General features: G+C 68.5%; 8 pseudogenes; all 8 read left to right on the forward strand.

The window, feature by feature from the left end:
- The first annotated feature begins 551 nt into the window (after positions 1 to 551).
- Positions 552 to 671, forward strand: LOC148756987 (5S ribosomal RNA; annotated as a pseudogene).
- A 2049-nt stretch (positions 672 to 2720) lies between these two features.
- Positions 2721 to 2840, forward strand: LOC148756988 (5S ribosomal RNA; annotated as a pseudogene).
- A 2320-nt stretch (positions 2841 to 5160) lies between these two features.
- LOC148756989 (5S ribosomal RNA) lies at positions 5161 to 5280 on the forward strand (annotated as a pseudogene).
- A 1430-nt stretch (positions 5281 to 6710) lies between these two features.
- Positions 6711 to 6830, forward strand: LOC148756990 (5S ribosomal RNA; annotated as a pseudogene).
- A 2050-nt stretch (positions 6831 to 8880) lies between these two features.
- On the forward strand, positions 8881 to 9000 carry LOC148756991 (5S ribosomal RNA; annotated as a pseudogene).
- A 2320-nt stretch (positions 9001 to 11320) lies between these two features.
- On the forward strand, positions 11321 to 11440 carry LOC148756992 (5S ribosomal RNA; annotated as a pseudogene).
- A 1433-nt stretch (positions 11441 to 12873) lies between these two features.
- Positions 12874 to 12993, forward strand: LOC148756993 (5S ribosomal RNA; annotated as a pseudogene).
- A 2050-nt stretch (positions 12994 to 15043) lies between these two features.
- Positions 15044 to 15163, forward strand: LOC148756994 (5S ribosomal RNA; annotated as a pseudogene).
- The last annotated feature ends 2051 nt before the right edge of the window (positions 15164 to 17214 follow it).

Here is a 17214-nt window from a genome sequence, read left to right on the forward strand (position 1 = left end):
CGCCGCCGCCACCATCGCCATACTCCCTCAATCTCCCGCCTCTGCTCTCCCGGCCTCCTCCGCCCCCGCCGCCGCCGCCGCCGCCGCCGCCGCCGCCGCCGCCCCCCCCTCCGCAGCCGCCCAAGCCGCCTCCGCGGGGTCCTCCCACAACTCCCAAGCCCAGGGTTGCCTGCTGGTGCAGGCCTCCCCCAGCCTTGGGGGTGCGGTTGTTGGTAAACCTGGTGGCGGTAGGGGGGCGGGGTGTATGGCGGTCTGGGTCCGGGGAGTCCCAGGATGCCAGAGTTCCACGAATTCTGGCACCATCAGGGAAGTGGCAGTGTCCCATGGAGCCTCGGGTGGCGCGAAGGGGCCTCGCTGCCGGCCAGGAGTAGCCCGCCGCCCACGCCTGGGGCATTCGGAAGAGGCGGGGAGCCGGACTGGGAGGGGGACGCGGTGCTGGCAGAGCCGGCCAGCAGGTCGATGCTCACCACCGGAGCCGCGCATCTGCATGGCGCGCGCTCACGAGGCAGGCCGGGAGCAGGCTCTTGGGGCGCGGGGAGCCGAGTCCCATCGTCTATGGCCGTACCACCCTGAACGCGCCCGATCTCCTCTGATCTCGGGAGCTAAGCAGGGAGGGGCCTGGTTAGTGCTTGGATGGGAGACCGCCTGGGAATACCTGTAGGCTTTTGCTCGCCTCTCCTTTTGCGCCGCCGCCCCTGCGTGGCTCCCTCCGAACCCCTGCCGCCCCTTGCCCCTCTGCAGCCGCCCATCCAGCCGAAGGTCCCCCTGGCCAGAGGCCGGTCAGCCACCCGGCGCTACAAGCTGGCAGCCCCGGCCGCACACCAGGCCCGTCGGCCAGGGCTCACCCCCACACCCTCTTCTTAGTCCTCTTCGCCGAGGCAGGCAGTCAGCCAGCAGCAGTTAGCCGAGCCTGTGTCTCCGCCGGCAGGCACCTCTCCCCACACCCCCGCGCGCCCCCTCCCATCGCCCACAAGAGCCAGGAACCCTCCCTTCCCGCAGTGGCCCCAACACACAGGGTACAAAGAGCCGGGACAAAGCAGGGGACTGAGGGAGCAGCACCCCAACACACCGCACGCCCTCGGACTCCAGGAGAGACCCCCACAAGGGGAAGTGCAGGCACGCAGGCACACAACACTCTCAACCAGGGTGCCTGTGGGCTGCCACTCTCCTCCCGCGGGGCGGGGGGGTTCCTGGGCGGGGCTCGGAGCCCACTGGCCCTCCCGCCCGGCCCGGGGGCTTCAAGGGTGACTTTCAATGCCCGGGCACTGCCTCCTTAGTGGAGCCCAGCCACGGGCATGACCACACTTCGGTTGAGAAGCTGCCACTTCAAAGCAGCGTCAGTGCGTCTGTCCCAGTCCGTGTGCCCGCTTGTGCGTCCCTCCCCCCTCCCCCACCCCATGTCTCTCTGGCTCTGTGACGTGCCTGTTGGGCTCTGGCTCTGGCTCAGGAGCTCTCTCCCCGCGTGCCAGCCCCCTCTTTCTCTGTCTCTGTCCATGTCTCTCTGTATGTCTAGGTACATACAGGTACATATAGGTGTATATTTCGATCTCGCTCCCTCTTTCTCCTCCTCCCGTTCTCTCTGTCGGTCCCTGTCCTGCGGGGACTCTAGTCCCTCTGTCCGCACAAGAACGCAGGATATGGCGAGGCCAAGAGGGAACACCAACAGAGCCACGGATAGGGGGCTCATAGCACTATGTCTCACGGGCGGCTGGCTCGGAGCCACGGCAAGCCGGAGCCGCCCGATCCCCAACCTGTCGGCCGCTTCTCTGCCAACCCACCGACACACCGCCCGTCGACCCGCCAAGCGGGCCCACTGCAATCCGCGCCCCTCTGCAATTTGCAGTCCACCATCCGCGCTTCCCAGCTTGGCCACCGCAGCTCCTCCGGTGGCCAGTGGCCAACTGGCAACAGCTGATGGCCAAGCGGTCACAGCTGATGACCATGCAGCCCCCAAGCAGCACCCCTCCACGCGAGGCCCAGAGCCTGGAGAGTGCTCTCTGCGAGTCTGTCCCCACAGTCCCCGTCTGTCTCTCTCCGCCTCTCTCTTGCTCCGTCTCTGGCCTTCTCTCATCCTCTCTCTCACCTCCCTGGGTCAGGAGAGGTGACGTGTAGCCAGTGAAGGGACCGGACATCGGGCGGGGCTCCGGTCGCTGACGAGGGTTCCAGGGCCCAGACTGAAGGCTTGTGACGAAGGGTGGCTGCAGACTGGAGATGCTGCACCCTGGTGGCGCGGGTGGCTCTCCCTGGCTTTGGGCCTGTGGATGGGTCCGGTCAGGGCCAGGGCCTGGGTTGCACGTCCCTAGGGCCGGAGGGGACTGAGAGGACCCTGCGACCCCCTCGGTGGCCCTGAGAGGTGGGGACAGCACAGCAGCAAGGGGGGTGTGCGGTTGTGTGGCTGGGGGGAGATTTGAGGGGTTGGGGTAGGGGGACGGGGTAAAAGCCCTTCGGGGCCTGGGGAGGCCCAGGATGCCAGGGCGCCCAGACATATGTCACAGTCAGGGAAGTGACAGAGGCCCGTGGAGCCACTGGGGGGCGCGAAGGTGCCTCGCTGCGGGCCAGGAGTAGCCCGTCGCCCACACCAGCGGCGTCCGGAGGAGGCGGGGAGCGGGCGGGAGCCGCTCAGGCAGACGTGCTCGCCACCCTAGCGGCCCAGCAGCACGGCGCGCGGTCAGAGGCAGGCCGGGAGCAGGCTCTTGGGGCGCGGGGAGCCGGGTCCCAGCGTCTAGGGCCATACCACCCTGAACGCGCCCGATCTCCTCTGATCTCGGGAGCTAAGCAGGGCGGGGCCTGGTTAGTACTTGGATGGGAGACCGCCTGGGAATAGCTGCAGGCTTTTGCTCGCCTCTCCTTTTGCGCCGCCGCCCCGGCGTGGCTCCCTCCGAACCCCTGCCGCACCTTGCCCCTCTGCAGCCGCCCAGGCAGCCGAAGGTCCCCCTGGCCAGAGGAGGGTCAGTCGCCCAGCACTACAAGCTCGCATCCCCGGCCGCACACCAGGCCTGTCGGCCAGGGCTCCCCCCCACTCCCTCTTCTTAGTGCTCTTCGCCAAGGCAGGCCCTCAGCCTGCAGCAGTCAGCCGCCTCTCGGTCGCCGCCACCGCCATCGCAGGGCTCCCTCTCGCTCCCCGACCCTGCCGCCGCCGCAACCCCCAACGCCCAAGCTCAGGGCTGCCTGCCGGCGCAGGCCTCCACCAGGCTCTCTCCATCCCAGGACGTGCCGGTGCTTTGCACCTCTCCCCGAGCCCAGGGCACGCCCATCCCTGCGCCTGCCCTCGGGTCCCGACACACACGATCGGCGTGACCTCGGGCAAACGGGACGCCCACACGCCCCGCCCCACCGGAGTCTTCTGTCTCCGCTGGCAGGCACCTCGCCCCACACCCCCGCGCGCCCCTCCCGTCTCCCACAAGAGCCAGGAGCCCTCCCTTCCCGCCGGCCACGGTGTCCCTGAAACACAGGGCACAAAGAGCCGGGACAAACCAGGGGACGGCGGGAGCAGCACCCCAACACACCACGCGACATCGACTCCAGGGGAGACCACCACAAGGGCAGAGCAGGCACGCAGGCACACAACCCTCACAACCAGGGTGCCTGGGGGTGCCACTCTCCTCCCGCGGGCGGGTGCCTGGGCGGGGCTCAGAGACCACAGGCCCTCCGGAGACCCTGGCGGGCCGCCCCGGAGGCTTCAATGGTGACTGCCAACGCCAGGGCAATGCCTCCTTAGAGGAGCCCAGCCCCGGGCACGACCACACTCCGGTGGAGGAGCTGCCACTTCAACACAGCCTCAGTGCGTCTGTAACACTCCGTGTGCCCGCCTGTGCGTCCCTCCCACCCTCCCCCACCCCATATCTGTCAGGCTCTGAGAGGTGCCTGTTGGGCCCTGGCTCTGGCTCAGGAGCTCTCTCCCCGCGTGCCAGCCCCCTCTTTCTCTGTCTCTGTCCATGTCTCTCTGTATGTCTAGATACATACATGTACATATACGTGTATATTTCCATCTCGCTCCCTCTTACTCCTCCTCCCGTTCTGTCTGTCTGTCCCTGTCCTGCGGGGACTCTAGCCCCTCTGCCCGCACAAGAATGCAGGATTTGGCGAGGCCAAGAGGGAACACCAACAGACCACGGATAGGGGGCTCATAGCACCATGTCTCACGGGCGGCTGGCTTGGAGACTCGGCAAGCCGGAGCCGCCCGATCCCCAGCCTGCCGGCCGATTCTCTGCCAACCAACAGACCCGCCAACTTACCGACCCACCAAGCCGGCCAACTGCAGTCCGCGCCCCTCTGCAATTTGCAGTCCACAATCCGCGCTTCCTAGCTTGGCCACCGCAGCTCTGCCGGTGGCCAATGGCCAACTGGCAACAGCTGATGGCCAAGCGGTCACGGCTGATATCCATGCAGCCCCCACGCAGCACCCCTCCACGCGAGGCCCAGAGCCTGGAAAGTGCTCTCTGCGAGTCTGTCCCCACAGTCCCCGTCGGTCTCTCTCCGCCTCTCTCTTGCTCTGTCTCTGGCCTTCTCTCATCCTCTCTCTCACCTCCCTGGGTCAGGAGAGGTGACGTGTAGCCAGTGAAGTGAACAGTGATCGGGCGGGACGCCGGTCGCTGACGAGGGGCGAGAACCCAGAAAGAAGGCTGTGTGAGGAAGGGTGGCGGCGGACTGGAGGTGCTGCCCCCTGGTGGCGGGTGGCTCTCCCTGGCTTTGGGCCAGTGGGTGGGGCCGGCCAGGGCCAGGGCCTGGGTTGCACGTCCCTAGGGTGGAGGGGACTGAGAGGACCCTGCGACCCCCTCGGTGGCCCTGAGAGGTGGGGACAGCACAGCAGCAAGGGGGGTGTGCGGTTGTGGGGCTGGGGGGAGATGAGAGGGGTTGGGGTAGGGGGGCGGGGTAAAAGCCCTTCGGGGCCTGGGGAGGCCCAGGATGCCAGGGCGCCCAGACATATGTCACAGTCAGGGAAGTGACGGAGGCCCGTTAGAGCCACTGGGGGGCGCGAAGGGGCCTCGCTGCGGGCCAGGAGTAGCCCGTCGCCCACACCAGCGGCGTCCGGAGGAGGCGGGGAGCTGGCGGGAGGCGCTCGGGCAGACGTGCTCGCCACCCGAGCGGCCCAGCAGCATGGCGTGCGCTCAGAAGCAGGTCGGGAGCAGGCTCTTGGAGTGCCGGGAGCCGGGTCCCAGCGCCTAAGGCCACACCACCCTGCACGCGCCAGATCTCGTCTGATCTCGGGAGCTAAGCAGGGAGGGGCCTGGTTAGTACTTGGATGGGAGACCGCCTGGGAATAGCTGCAGGCTTTTGCTCGCCTCTCCTTTTGCATCGCCGCCCCGGCGTGGCTCCCTGCGAACCCCTGCCGCCCCTTGCCTCTCTGCAGCCGCCCAGCCAGCCGAAGGTCCCCCTGACCAGCAGAGGGTTAGCCGCCAGGCACTACAAGCTGGCAGCCCCGGCCGCACACCAGGCCCGTCGGCCAGGGCTCCCCCGCACACCCTCTTCTCAGTCCTCTTCAGTCCCGGAGGCTGTCATCTCGATCCCTTCGCCGACCTTCGATCGCCGCCACCGCCAACAGCGCTGCCCTCGCCCCCGCCGCCACCGCCAAATCCGCCGCCATCACCGCGCTCCCCACACCCCCCTCCAGCGCTGCCCTCACCCCTGCCCCCGCCCTCGCCACCGCCATCGCTGTACTGCTTCAATCTCCCGCCTCTGCTCTCCCCTCCTCCGCCGCCAGCACCGCCCTCTTCCCCGCTACCGCCGCCGCCGGGGCCGGCGCCAACCCTCCCCGCGCCCAGCGCCCGCCGACACAGCCCCCAACGCTGCCGCCGCCTCCATCGCCGACCTCGCAACCCTCCCGCGCCGCTGCCGCCGACGCCGCCAACGCTGCTCGCGATCAGCCCCCGCTTCTCCCGCCGCCGCCGCGATCACCGCGCTCCCCACCCCCTCCGCCAGCGCTGCCCTCGCCCCCTCCCCCGCCCCCGCCGCCGCCATCGCCGTACTCCCTCAAACTCCCTCCTCTGCTCTCCCCACCTCGGCCGCCAGCACCGCGCTCCCCATCCCCGCCGCCAGTGCTGCCCTGTTCCCCACCCCCGCCCCCGCCGCCGCCATTGCCGCACTCCCTCAATCTCCCTCCTCTGCTCTCCCCGCCTCCAGCACCGCCATCTCCCCCGCCTCCGCCCCAGCCCCCGCCGCCGCCGCCGCCACCATCGCCATACTCCCTCAATCTCCCGCCTCTGCTCTCCCGGCCTCCTCCGCCCCCGCCGCCGCCGCCGCCGCCGCCGCCGCCGCCGCCGCCCCCCCCTCCGCAGCCGCCCAAGCCGCCTCCGCGGGGTCCTCCCACAACTCCCAAGCCCAGGGTTGCCTGCTGGTGCAGGCCTCCCCCAGCCTTGGGGGTGCGGTTGTTGGTAAACCTGGTGGCGGTAGGGGGGCGGGGTGTATGGCGGTCTGGGTCCGGGGAGTCCCAGGATGCCAGAGTTCCACGAATTCTGGCACCATCAGGGAAGTGGCAGTGTCCCATGGAGCCTCGGGTGGCGCGAAGGGGCCTCGCTGCCGGCCAGGAGTAGCCCGCCGCCCACGCCTGGGGCATTCGGAAGAGGCGGGGAGCCGGACTGGGAGGGGGACGCGGTGCTGGCAGAGCCGGCCAGCAGGTCGATGCTCACCACCGGAGCCGCGCATCTGCATGGCGCGCGCTCACGAGGCAGGCCGGGAGCAGGCTCTTGGGGCGCGGGGAGCCGAGTCCCATCGTCTATGGCCGTACCACCCTGAACGCGCCCGATCTCCTCTGATCTCGGGAGCTAAGCAGGGAGGGGCCTGGTTAGTGCTTGGATGGGAGACCGCCTGGGAATACCTGTAGGCTTTTGCTCGCCTCTCCTTTTGCGCCGCCGCCCCTGCGTGGGTCCCTCCGAACCCCTGCCGCCCCTTGCCCCTCTGCAGCCGCCCATCCAGCCGAAGGTCCCCCTGGCCAGAGGCCGGTCAGCCACCCGGCGCTACAAGCTGGCAGCCCCGGCCGCACACCAGGCCCGTCGGCCAGGGCTCACCCCCACACCCTCTTCTTAGTCCTCTTCGCCGAGGCAGGCAGTCAGCCAGCAGCAGTTAGCCGAGCCTGTGTCTCCGCCGGCAGGCACCTCTCCCCACACCCCCGCGCGCCCCCTCCCATCGCCCACAAGAGCCAGGAACCCTCCCTTCCCGCAGTGGCCCCAACACACAGGGTACAAAGAGCCGGGACAAAGCAGGGGACTGAGGGAGCAGCACCCCAACACACCGCACGCCCTCGGACTCCAGGAGAGACCACCACAAGGGGAAGTGCAGGCACGCAGGCACACAACACTCTCAACCAGGGTGCCTGTGGGCTGCCACTCTCCTCCCGCGGGGCGGGGGGTTCCTGGGCGGGGCTCGGAGCCCACTGGCCCTCCCGCCCGGCCCGGGGGCTTCAAGGGTGACTTTCAATGCCCGGGCACTGCCTCCTTAGTGGAGCCCAGCCACGGGCATGACCACACTTCGGTTGAGAAGCTGCCACTTCAAAGCAGCGTCAGTGCGTCTGTCCCAGTCCGTGTGCCCGCTTGTGCGTCCCTCCCCCCTCCCCCACCCCATGTCTCTCTGGCTCTGTGACGTGCCTGTTGGGCTCTGGCTCTGGCTCAGGAGCTCTCTCCCCGCGTGCCAGCCCCCTCTTCCTCTGTCTCTGTCCATGTCTCTCTGTATGTCTAGGTACATACAGGTACATATAGGTGTATATTTCGATCTCGCTCCCTCTTTCTCCTCCTCCCGTTCTCTCTGTCGGTCCCTGTCCTGCGGGGACTCTAGTCCCTCTGCCCGCACAAGAACGCAGGATATGGCGAGGCCAAGAGGGAACACCAACAGAGCCACGGATAGGGGGCTCATAGCACTATGTCTCACGGGCGGCTGGCTCGGAGACACGGCAAGCCGGAGCCGCCCGATCCCCAACCTGTCGGCCGCTTCTCTGCCAACCCACCGACACACCGCCCGTCGACCCGCCAAGCGGGCCCACTGCAATCCGCGCCCCTCTGCAATTTGCAGTCCACCATCCGCGCTTCCTAGCTTGGCCACCGCAGCTCCTCCGGTGGCCAGTGGCCAATTGGCAACAGCTGATGGCCAAGCGGTCACAGCTGATGACCATGCAGCCCCCAAGCAGCACCCCTCCACGCGAGGCCCAGAGCCTGGAGAGTGCTCTCTGCGAGTCTGTCCCCACAGTCCCCGTCTGTCTCTCTCCGCCTCTCTCTTGCTCCGTCTCTGGCCTTCTCTCATCCTCTCTCTCACCTCCCTGGGTCAGGAGAGGTGACGTGTAGCCAGTGAAGGGACCGGACATCGGGCGGGGCTCCGGTCGCTGACGAGGGTTCCAGGGCCCAGACTGAAGGCTTGTGACGAAGGGTGGCTGCAGACTGGAGATGCTGCACCCTGGTGGCGCGGGTGGCTCTCCCTGGCTTTGGGCCTGTGGATGGGTCCGGTCAGGGCCAGGGCCTGGGTTGCACGTCCCTAGGGCCGGAGGGGACTGAGAGGACCCTGCGACCCCCTCGGTGGCCCTGAGAGGTGGGGACAGCACAGCAGCAAGGGGGGTGTGCGGTTGTGTGGCTGGGGGGAGATTTGAGGGGTTGGGGTAGGGGGACGGGGTAAAAGCCCTTCGGGGCCTGGGGAGGCCCAGGATGCCAGGGCGCCCAGACATATGTCACAGTCAGGGAAGTGACAGAGGCCCGTGGAGCCACTGGGGGGCGCGAAGGTGCCTCGCTGCGGGCCAGGAGTAGCCCGTCGCCCACACCAGCGGCGTCCGGAGGAGGCGGGGAGCGGGCGGGAGCCGCTCAGGCAGACGTGCTCGCCACCCTAGCGGCCCAGCAGCACGGCGCGCGCGGTCAGAGGCAGGCCGGGAGCAGGCTCTTGGGGCGCGGGGAGCCGGGTCCCAGCGTCTAGGGCCATACCACCCTGAACGCGCCCGATCTCCTCTGATCTCGGGAGCTAAGCAGGGCGGGGCCTGGTTAGTACTTGGATGGGAGACCGCCTGGGAATAGCTGCAGGCTTTTGCTCGCCTCTCCTTTTGCGCCGCCGCCCCGGCGTGGCTCCCTCCGAACCCCTGCCGCACCTTGCCCCTCTGCAGCCGCCCAGGCAGCCGAAGGTCCCCCTGGCCAGAGGAGGGTCAGTCGCCCAGCACTACAAGCTCGCATCCCCGGCCGCACACCAGGCCTGTCGGCCAGGGCTCCCCCCCACTCCCTCTTCTTAGTGCTCTTCGCCAAGGCAGGCCCTCAGCCTGCAGCAGTCAGCCGCCTCTCGGTCGCCGCCACCGCCATCGCAGGGCTCCCTCTCGCTCCCCGACCCTGCCGCCGCCGCAACCCCCAACGCCCAAGCCCAGGGCTGCCTGCCGGCGCAGGCCTCCACCAGGCTCTCTCCATCCCAGGACGTGCCGGTGCTTTGCACCTCTCCCCGAGCCCAGGGCACGCCCATCCCTGCGCCTGCCCTCGGGTCCCGACACACACGATCGGCGTGACCTCGGGCAAACGGGACGCCCACACGCCCCGCCCCACCGGAGTCTTCTGTCTCCGCTGGCAGGCACCTCGCCCCACACCCCCGCGCGCCCCTCCCGTCTCCCACAAGAGCCAGGAGCCCTCCCTTCCCGCCGGCCACGGTGTCCCTGAAACACAGGGCACAAAGAGCCGGGACAAACCAGGGGACGGCGGGAGCAGCACCCCAACACACCACGCGACATCGACTCCAGGGGAGACCACCACAAGGGCAGAGCAGGCACGCAGGCACACAACCCTCACAACCAGGGTGCCTGGGGGTGCCACTCTCCTCCCGCGGGCGGGTGCCTGGGCGGGGCTCAGAGACCACAGGCCCTCCGGAGACCCTGGCGGGCCGCCCCGGAGGCTTCAATGGTGACTGCCAACGCCAGGGCAATGCCTCCTTAGAGGAGCCCAGCCCCGGGCACGACCACACTCCGGTGGAGGAGCCGCCACTTCAACACAGCCTCAGTGCGTCTGTAACACTCCGTGTGCCCGCCTGTGCGTCCCTCCCACCCTCCCCCACCCCATATCTGTCAGGCTCTGAGAGGTGCCTGTTGGGCCCTGGCTCTGGCTCAGGAGCTCTCTCCCCGCGTGCCAGCCCCCTCTTTCTCTGTCTCTGTCCATGTCTCTCTGTATGTCTAGATACATACATGTACATATACGTGTATATTTCCATCTCGCTCCCTCTTACTCCTCCTCCCGTTCTGTCTGTCTGTCCCTGTCCTGCGGGGACTCTAGCCCCTCTGCCCGCACAAGAATGCAGGATTTGGCGAGGCCAAGAGGGAACACCAACAGACCACGGATAGGGGGCTCATAGCACCATGTCTCACGGGCGGCTGGCTTGGAGACTCGGCAAGCCGGAGCCGCCCGATCCCCAGCCTGCCGGCCGATTCTCTGCCAACCAACAGACCCGCCAACTTACCGACCCACCAAGCCGGCCAACTGCAGTCCGCGCCCCTCTGCAATTTGCAGTCCACAATCCGCGCTTCCTAGCTTGGCCACCGCAGCTCTGCCGGTGGCCAATGGCCAACTGGCAACAGCTGATGGCCAAGCGGTCACGGCTGATATCCATGCAGCCCCCACGCAGCACCCCTCCACGCGAGGCCCAGAGCCTGGAAAGTGCTCTCTGCGAGTCTGTCCCCACAGTCCCCGTCGGTCTCTCTCCGCCTCTCTCTTGCTCTGTCTCTGGCCTTCTCTCATCCTCTCTCTCACCTCCCTGGGTCAGGAGAGGTGACGTGTAGCCAGTGAAGTGAACAGTGATCGGGCGGGACGCCGGTCGCTGACGAGGGGCGAGAACCCAGAAAGAAGGCTGTGTGAGGAAGGGTGGCGGCGGACTGGAGGTGCTGCCCCCTGGTGGCGGGTGGCTCTCCCTGGCTTTGGGCCAGTGGGTGGGGCCGGCCAGGGCCAGGGCCTGGGTTGCACGTCCCTAGGGTGGAGGGGACTGAGAGGACCCTGCGACCCCCTCGGTGGCCCTGAGAGGTGGGGACAGCACAGCAGCAAGGGGGGTGTGCGGTTGTGGGGCTGGGGGGAGATGAGAGGGGTTGGGGTAGGGGGGCGGGGTAAAAGCCCTTCGGGGCCTGGGGAGGCCCAGGATGCCAGGGCGCCCAGACATATGTCACAGTCAGGGAAGTGACGGAGGCCCGTTAGAGCCACTGGGGGGCGCGAAGGGGCCTCGCTGCGGGCCAGGAGTAGCCCGTCGCCCACACCAGCGGCGTCCGGAGGAGGCGGGGAGCTGGCGGGAGGCGCTCGGGCAGACGTGCTCGCCACCCGAGCGGCCCAGCAGCATGGCGTGCGCTCAGAAGCAGGTCGGGAGCAGGCTCTTGGAGTGCCGGGAGCCGGGTCCCAGCGCCTAAGGCCACACCACCCTGCACGCGCCAGATCTCGTCTGATCTCGGGAGCTAAGCAGGGAGGGGCCTGGTTAGTACTTGGATGGGAGACCGCCTGGGAATAGCTGCAGGCTTTTGCTCGCCTCTCCTTTTGCATCGCCGCCCCGGCGTGGCTCCCTGCGAACCCCTGCCGCCCCTTGCCTCTCTGCAGCCGCCCAGCCAGCCGAAGGTCCCCCTGACCAGCAGAGGGTTAGCCGCCAGGCACTACAAGCTGGCAGCCCCGGCCGCACACCAGGCCCGTCGGCCAGGGCTCCCCCGCACACCCTCTTCTCAGTCCTCTTCAGTCCCGGAGGCTGTCATCTCGATCCCTTCGCCGACCTTCGATCGCCGCCACCGCCAACAGCGCTGCCCTCGCCCCCGCCGCCACCGCCAAATCCGCCGCCATCACCGCGCTCCCCACACCCCCCTCCAGCGCTGCCCTCACCCCTGCCCCCGCCCTCGCCACCGCCATCGCTGTACTGCTTCAATCTCCCGCCTCTGCTCTCCCCTCCTCCGCCGCCAGCACCGCCCTCTTCCCCGCTACCGCCGCCGCCGGGGCCGGCGCCAACCCTCCCCGCGCCCAGCGCCCGCCGACACAGCCCCCAACGCTGCCGCCGCCTCCATCGCCGACCTCGCAACCCTCCCGCGCCGCTGCCGCCGACGCCGCCAACGCTGCTCGCGATCAGCCCCCGCTTCTCCCGCCGCCGCCGCGATCACCGCGCTCCCCACCCCCTCCGCCAGCGCTGCCCTCGCCCCCTCCCCCGCCCCCGCCGCCGCCATCGCCGTACTCCCTCAAACTCCCTCCTCTGCTCTCCCCACCTCGGCCGCCAGCACCGCGCTCCCCATCCCCGCCGCCAGTGCTGCCCTGTTCCCCACCCCCGCCCCCGCCGCCGCCATTGCCGCACTCCCTCAATCTCCCTCCTCTGCTCTCCCCGCCTCCAGCACCGCCATCTCCCCCGCCTCCGCCCCAGCCCCCGCCGCCGCCGCCGCCACCATCGCCATACTCCCTCAATCTCCCGCCTCTGCTCTCCCGGCCTCCTCCGCCCCCGCCGCCGCCGCCGCCGCCGCCGCCGCCGCCGCCGCCGCCCCCCCCTCCGCAGCCGCCCAAGCCGCCTCCGCGGGGTCCTCCCACAACTCCCAAGCCCAGGGTTGCCTGCTGGTGCAGGCCTCCCCCAGCCTTGGGGGTGCGGTTGTTGGTAAACCTGGTGGCGGTAGGGGGGCGGGGTGTATGGCGGTCTGGGTCCGGGGAGTCCCAGGATGCCAGAGTTCCACGAATTCTGGCACCATCAGGGAAGTGGCAGTGTCCCATGGAGCCTCGGGTGGCGCGAAGGGGCCTCGCTGCCGGCCAGGAGTAGCCCGCCGCCCACGCCTGGGGCATTCGGAAGAGGCGGGGAGCCGGACTGGGAGGGGGACGCGGTGCTGGCAGAGCCGGCCAGCATGTCGATGCTCACCACCGGAGCCGCGCATCTGCATGGCGCGCGCTCACGAGGCAGGCCGGGAGCAGGCTCTTGGGGCGCGGGGAGCCGAGTCCCATCGTCTATGGCCGTACCACCCTGAACGCGCCCGATCTCCTCTGATCTCGGGAGCTAAGCAGGGAGGGGCCTGGTTAGTGCTTGGATGGGAGACCGCCTGGGAATACCTGTAGGCTTTTGCTCGCCTCTCCTTTTGCGCCGCCGCCCCTGCGTGGCTCCCTCCGAACCCCTGCCGCCCCTTGCCCCTCTGCAGCCGCCCATCCAGCCGAAGGTCCCCCTGGCCAGAGGCCGGTCAGCCACCCGGCGCTACAAGCTGGCAGCCCCGGCCGCACACCAGGCCCGTCGGCCAGGGCTCACCCCCACACCCTCTTCTTAGTCCTCTTCGCCGAGACAGGCAGTCAGCCAGCAGCAGTTAGCCGAGCCTGTGTCTCCGCCGGCAGGCACCTCTCCCCACACCCCCGCGCGCCCCCTCCCATCGCCCACAAGAGCCAGGAACCCTCCCTTCCCGCAGTGGCCCCAACACACAGGGTACAAAGAGCCGGGACAAAGCAGGGGACTGAGGGAGCAGCACCCCAACACACCGCACGCCCTCGGACTCCAGGAGAGACCACCACAAGGGGAAGTGCAGGCACGCAGGCACACAACACTCTCAACCAGGGTGCCTGTGGGCTGCCACTCTCCTCCCGCGGGGCGGGGGGTTCCTGGGCGGGGCTCGGAGCCCACTGGCCCTCCCGCCCGGCCCGGGGGCTTCAAGGGTGACTTTCAATGCCCGGGCACTGCCTCCTTAGTGGAGCCCAGCCACGGGCATGACCACACTTCGGTTGAGAAGCTGCCACTTCAAAGCAGCGTCAGTGCGTCTGTCCCAGTCCGTGTGCCCGCTTGTGCGTCCCTCCCCCCTCCCCCACCCCATGTCTCTCTGGCTCTGTGACGTGCCTGTTGGGCTCTGGCTCTGGCTCAGGAGCTCTCTCCCCGCGTGCCAGCCCCCTCTTTCTCTGTCTCTGTCCATGTCTCTCTGTATGTCTAGGTACATACAGGTACATATAGGTGTATATTTCGATCTCGCTCCCTCTTTCTCCTCCTCCCGTTCTCTCTGTCGGTCCCTGTCCTGCGGGGACTCTAGTCCCTCTGCCCGCACAAGAACGCAGGATATGGCGAGGCCAAGAGGGAACACCAACAGAGCCACGGATAGGGGGCTCATAGCACTATGTCTCACGGGCGGCTGGCTCGGAGACACGGCAAGCCGGAGCCGCCCGATCCCCAACCTGTCGGCCGCTTCTCTGCCAACCCACCGACACACCGCCCGTCGACCCGCCAAGCGGGCCCACTGCAATCCGCGCCCCTCTGCAATTTGCAGTCCACCATCCGCGCTTCCTAGCTTGGCCACCGCAGCTCCTCCGGTGGCCAGTGGCCAATTGGCAACAGCTGATGGCCAAGCGGTCACAGCTGATGACCATGCAGCCCCCAAGCAGCACCCCTCCACGCGAGGCCCAGAGCCTGGAGAGTGCTCTCTGCGAGTCTGTCCCCACAGTCCCCGTCTGTCTCTCTCCGCCTCTCTCTTGCTCCGTCTCTGGCCTTCTCTCATCCTCTCTCTCACCTCCCTGGGTCAGGAGAGGTGACGTGTAGCCAGTGAAGGGACCGGACATCGGGCGGGGCTCCGGTCGCTGACGAGGGTTCCAGGGCCCAGACTGAAGGCTTGTGACGAAGGGTGGCTGCAGACTGGAGATGCTGCACCCTGGTGGCGCGGGTGGCTCTCCCTGGCTTTGGGCCTGTGGATGGGTCCGGTCAGGGCCAGGGCCTGGGTTGCACGTCCCTAGGGCCGGAGGGGACTGAGAGGACCCTGCGACCCCCTCGGTGGCCCTGAGAGGTGGGGACAGCACAGCAGCAAGGGGGGTGTGCGGTTGTGTGGCTGGGGGGAGATTTGAGGGGTTGGGGTAGGGGGACGGGGTAAAAGCCCTTCGGGGCCTGGGGAGGCCCAGGATGCCAGGGCGCCCAGACATATGTCACAGTCAGGGAAGTGACAGAGGCCCGTGGAGCCACTGGGGGGCGCGAAGGTGCCTCGCTGCGGGCCAGGAGTAGCCCGTCGCCCACACCAGCGGCGTCCGGAGGAGGCGGGGAGCGGGCGGGAGCCGCTCAGGCAGACGTGCTCGCCACCCTAGCGGCCCAGCAGCACGGCGCGCGCGGTCAGAGGCAGGCCGGGAGCAGGCTCTTGGGGCGCGGGGAGCCGGGTCCCAGCGTCTAGGGCCATACCACCCTGAACGCGCCCGATCTCCTCTGATCTCGGGAGCTAAGCAGGGCGGGGCCTGGTTAGTACTTGGATGGGAGACCGCCTGGGAATAGCTGCAGGCTTTTGCTCGCCTCTCCTTTTGCGCCGCCGCCCCGGCGTGGCTCCCTCCGAACCCCTGCCGCACCTTGCCCCTCTGCAGCCGCCCAGGCAGCCGAAGGTCCCCCTGGCCAGAGGAGGGTCAGTCGCCCAGCACTACAAGCTCGCATCCCCGGCCGCACACCAGGCCTGTCGGCCAGGGCTCCCCCCCACTCCCTCTTCTTAGTGCTCTTCGCCAAGGCAGGCCCTCAGCCTGCAGCAGTCAGCCGCCTCTCGGTCGCCGCCACCGCCATCGCAGGGCTCCCTCTCGCTCCCCGACCCTGCCGCCGCCGCAACCCCCAACGCCCAAGCCCAGGGCTGCCTGCCGGCGCAGGCCTCCACCAGGCTCTCTCCATCCCAGGACGTGCCGGTGCTTTGCACCTCTCCCCGAGCCCAGGGCACGCCCATCCCTGCGCCTGCCCTCGGGTCCCGACACACACGATCGGCGTGACCTCGGGCAAACGGGACGCCCACACGCCCCGCCCCACCGGAGTCTTCTGTCTCCGCTGGCAGGCACCTCGCCCCACACCCCCGCGCGCCCCTCCCGTCTCCCACAAGAGCCAGGAGCCCTCCCTTCCCGCCGGCCACGGTGTCCCTGAAACACAGGGCACAAAGAGCCGGGACAAACCAGGGGACGGCGGGAGCAGCACCCCAACACACCACGCGACATCGACTCCAGGGGAGACCACCACAAGGGCAGAGCAGGCACGCAGGCACACAACCCTCACAACCAGGGTGCCTGGGGGTGCCACTCTCCTCCCGCGGGCGGGTGCCTGGGCGGGGCTCAGAGACCACAGGCCCTCCGGAGACCCTGGCGGGCCGCCCCGGAGGCTTCAATGGTGACTGCCAACGCCAGGGCAATGCCTCCTTAGAGGAGCCCAGCCCCGGGCACGACCACACTCCGGTGGAGGAGCCGCCACTTCAACACAGCCTCAGTGCGTCTGTAACACTCCGTGTGCCCGCCTGTGCGTCCCTCCCACCCTCCCCCACCCCATATCTGTCAGGCTCTGAGAGGTGCCTGTTGGGCCCTGGCTCTGGCTCAGGAGCTCTCTCCCCGCGTGCCAGCCCCCTCTTTCTCTGTCTCTGTCCATGTCTCTCTGTATGTCTAGATACATACATGTACATATACGTGTATATTTCCATCTCGCTCCCTCTTACTCCTCCTCCCGTTCTGTCTGTCTGTCCCTGTCCTGCGGGGACTCTAGCCCCTCTGCCCGCACAAGAATGCAGGATTTGGCGAGGCCAAGAGGGAACACCAACAGACCACGGATAGGGGGCTCATAGCACCATGTCTCACGGGCGGCTGGCTTGGAGACTCGGCAAGCCGGAGCCGCCCGATCCCCAGCCTGCCGGCCGATTCTCTGCCAACCAACAGACCCGCCAACTTACCGACCCACCAAGCCGGCCAACTGCAGTCCGCGCCCCTCTGCAATTTGCAGTCCACAATCCGCGCTTCCTAGCTTGGCCACCGCAGCTCTGCCGGTGGCCAATGGCCAACTGGCAACAGCTGATGGCCAAGCGGTCACGGCTGATATCCATGCAGCCCCCACGCAGCACCCCTCCACGCGAGGCCCAGAGCCTGGAAAGTGCTCTCTGCGAGTCTGTCCCCACAGTCCCCGTCGGTCTCTCTCCGCCTCTCTCTTGCTCTGTCTCTGGCCTTCTCTCATCCTCTCTCTCACCTCCCTGGGTCAGGAGAGGTGACGTGTAGCCAGTGAAGTGAACAGTGATCGGGCGGGACGCCGGTCGCTGACGAGGGGCGAGAACCCAGAAAGAAGGCTGTGTGAGGAAGGGTGGCGGCGGACTGGAGGTGCTGCCCCCTGGTGGCGGGTGGCTCTCCCTGGCTTTGGGCCAGTGGGTGGGGCCGGCCAGGGCCAGGGCCTGGGTTGCACGTCCCTAGGGTGGAGGGGACTGAGAGGACCCTGCGACCCCCTCGGTGGCCCTGAGAGGTGGGGACAGCACAGCAGCAAGGGGGGTGTGCGGTTGTGGGGCTGGGGGGAGATGAGAGGGGTTGGGGTAGGGGGGCGGGGTAAAAGCCCTTCGGGGCC

This window comes from Rhinolophus sinicus, chromosome 10 (assembly GCF_057876585.1).
Source record: "Rhinolophus sinicus isolate RSI-liver-muscle chromosome 10, RSI-T2T, whole genome shotgun sequence".
Taxonomy (NCBI): Eukaryota; Metazoa; Chordata; class Mammalia; order Chiroptera; family Rhinolophidae; genus Rhinolophus; species Rhinolophus sinicus.